Source organism: Dioscorea cayenensis, chromosome 10, assembly GCF_009730915.1.
Source record: "Dioscorea cayenensis subsp. rotundata cultivar TDr96_F1 chromosome 10, TDr96_F1_v2_PseudoChromosome.rev07_lg8_w22 25.fasta, whole genome shotgun sequence".
NCBI classification, from domain to species: domain Eukaryota; kingdom Viridiplantae; phylum Streptophyta; class Magnoliopsida; order Dioscoreales; family Dioscoreaceae; genus Dioscorea; species Dioscorea cayenensis.
The window spans coordinates 8,500,192-8,503,658 of NC_052480.1; the positions used below are offsets into that span (position 1 = coordinate 8,500,192).

The following is a 3,467-nucleotide window of genomic DNA, read 5'->3' on the forward strand; positions in this document are numbered from 1 at the left end:
ATTGAATGAATGGTTGTATAAATCTAACCAATATTTTGAATATGATCAGACTATTGAAGAAACAAAAGTTAAAATAACATCTATACATTTGGATGGGAAGGCACTACGATAGCATCAAAACTTTATAAGAATTAGATTGAGCAGAAATATGCCTAGATGGGATGAATATATCAATACCCTAAATGCTACATTTGAGAATAATCAACATTATGATCCAGTATTATAATCTAATATCTACACTTAATAACCTAAAACAGAAAAGGTTAGTCCAAGCTTATTTGGATAAGTTTGATCAAATCCTTAATAGAAGAGTATATCTTTCAGAGAAGTATCCTGTCAGTGGATTTTTAAGTGGATTAAAGGAAGAAATTTAATACCGTGTTAGGATGTTTGCTCCCAAGAATTTATAGCATGCAAATTAGTTTGGCTAAATTGCATGAATTGGTTGTTGATAATTTACAAAGAAAGGGAAAGATAATTCTGAAGAACATCAATTTAGTTCTTCTACTTCCCACTCCTAAATTGCAGCATGAGATTATGAGTGTTAATTAAGGCAAAACTAGTAATATGGGGGTTAAGAATAGTAATGTGAAATCATAAAGATAGTTGACCAACAGAGAATTAAAGGAGAAAAAAAAAGCAAAGGTTTATGTTTTTTGTGTGAAGAAAGATATTCACCTAGACATCAATGCAAAATGAAGCTACTATTCAAATTGGAGGTGTATAAAAAAGAAAATGCAAAAATTGATGGTATTGAGGAAGAGAAAATTTTTACTTATTCAATACAAGCAGAAGAAGAATTATTATCACTATTTATTTCATTGAATACTTTAGTAGGATTCCCATCATTAATTGATTTTAGAACTATGCGAGGCAAAGATACAGTAATGATGGAACTTAAGATTCATATATGATGCCTCTAACAACACTCATGACTTCATTGATGCATTTATAATTCATAAATGTATTCATAAATGTGAGCATCACTCCACTTTCAATTCTGCTATGATAGTGGTGATAGCCAATAGCAATAGGATTCAATGTGAACAAATGTGTAATTGGCTAAAATAGAAGATGCAAGGACATGAGCTTCAAGCTGATTTGTTAGTTCTTTCCTTGGAAGGCAATAAAATGATGTTAGGAATTCAATGGCTAATACTTTTGGGGCCTATTGTCATGCCCTGACCTGTAGTCAAGCACATAACAACCACCGCGATCACCGATGTAGATATGAACTACACCTAATCTTGAGCTACCAAAGGCTTACATGCACACTTGGTATCATCACACAGGAATAAGAAAAGCCATCGACATACATAACATAATAAACTAGAAGATACAATAAACATGCATATTCAACTCTAAAAAACAGAGGAGTGTATAACATCAAATTTGACAAAATAATGGATCCAATCTATACAACGGAGATAATATTTACAATATGCAAAAATATAACAAACTTTGTGCAAAACAGACTTAGGAATAGGTCTAGATGATGACACAACTGGCTAACACTACATCTAGCCTCACCCATGACTCAACCTAGGAAGAAAGAATGGACAAGTGAGTAACTTAATTACTCAGTAAGTGAACACCATATAGTTCTAAGAGGGTAAATAAGTAACTTAGCAAGACAAAATAAACAAATTTTAAATTTCCAGACATAGCTTCAAACTTCAAACCAAGTTATATATATATATAGAACTTGGTTTGTATAATATCTCATAAGGGCTAGCCTCAAATAGTTTCCAAACCCAGTTGTGACACAACTAGGATTGGATCCGACAACCCGGTTTTCATTTACTTTAAAAGAGTAATAATCCCTCTTGCCATTAACCTCTGAGATTCTCATATGATGATCTTGGTATCTTAGAACCAATGGAAAATTCTCCCACTATCCATTCAAGCCCTCTTCGCCTCTCCTGAATGGGGTAAAGTTGGTCGGTAGTCCACACCACCTTTATATAGGCCGTACAATGGTGACCTCTAACTACACTGACCTGGTTGTAGCCAACCATCACCATCAAATCAATATCAATCACAATACACATGTCACGTGCATGTAATTTAACATAATTTTCATCATTATCAAAGCTCACTAATATAGATTCAATAAACATTTAATCAGGTCAAATAGCAAGTATGAATCAAGTATGGAAGCCATTCTTTTCAATCAAACCATATGTATAACCATCATATATAAACCATCCTTTTCATGCAAAATAACTTAATAAACCATAGGTATACCAAAATACGAATGTCTAACAACCTCAAATAAGCAAAGGAATAGCCTTTTGTTTCCAAAACATATTTTCAGGGTCTTTCATAGAGTAATTTTTAGTTAAGAAGAAAACATTAGTAAAACAAAATATACCATTTAATAGTTCAACCCCTAATAGAGCGATGCAAAATCAACAAAAATTCACTCACAGTACTAGGAACTATGGGTCTTGAACATAGTAAGTCCTCTGCTAATTCTTTGTCTTGCACAAGGTTTCACCATCTATAAACATACACAAAGAATATAAAATGATGAATTCAAAAATGAATGCAAAACTCTTGCAAATAAAGCCGATATGCCAGCATGGAGGATTGGAATTGGCTTTTGACAAAATTCTAATGGCCAATGAAGTAAAATAAGAAAACATGAACAACTCTAAGGGATTAAAGAGTTTTTTTCCGGTGTTATAGTAACTCACACCGTAGCTACAGTAATCTGGCCCGAAATTATGGATTAGCATGAAAATACAACCTTTCTACAACTTGATTTTGAAGAGAAACAAGAAAAAATGATTTAATGGTCTTATAATCATTGAATGGCTTACACTTTCCCTCCAAATTCAATAAAAAAGAAGAGCTCCTCACACTTGAATACAAAGAGTCAATCAATGAAGCCAAGAGCTTCATTTGAACAAAGCTCATTCTAAGAAAACAAAAGACAATCCAACAAGCAAGATACAAGGGTTCTCATAACAGTATAATGGAAAACTATGTTTTCACTTCACTTAAAAGCTTTGAAATCACAAAGAATTCATGAAAATCGCCAAAGAAATTATAAGGGAATCCTTACCTTTGAGTTGCAAGAGATAAAAGCTTCTAATAAATGAGTGTTATTTTGAAGGAAAGAAAGAGTAAAGGCCAGTCGTTGGTGAGAAGAAAACCAAATGTTGAAGCTTTTGGAACCTTATAGAAGTTGAAGTACCTTTATATGGATAAGAATGGATCAATGAGCCTAATACACAAGCATTTCAAGAAATTTACAAGGATGTCATAATGGAAGAGACTTACCTCCTTTCACCTTCCACTTTTAAGGAAATTACAAGAATGGCATAAGCATCTGAGCAAATTACTCATATGCCCTCCTATCTTCACAATACTACCAAACACGCCATTACACAATTTCAAAGACACAAATGCACTTACACTATCAAGGAAAAGGCAAGTGAATCCTATGAACCAATACAAGA

The 3,467-nt window shown here is 33.1% G+C and overlaps 1 long non-coding RNA gene across 2 annotated transcripts; it reads right to left on the minus strand.

Moving 5' to 3' along the window:
• Window positions 1–1,414: 1,414 nt before the first annotated feature.
• On the minus strand, window positions 1,415–3,160 carry LOC120270891. Of its 2 annotated transcripts, none has more exons than XR_005539707.1 (3): window positions 3,071–3,160; window positions 2,431–2,503; window positions 1,415–1,995 (listed from the first exon to the last, which is right to left on the minus strand). It is a non-coding gene; the product is annotated as an uncharacterized LOC120270891 (long non-coding RNA). The 2 variants fall into 2 exon arrangements; XR_005539708.1 differs by having other exon boundaries at window positions 1,415–2,000.
• Window positions 3,161–3,467: the final 307 nt, after the last annotated feature.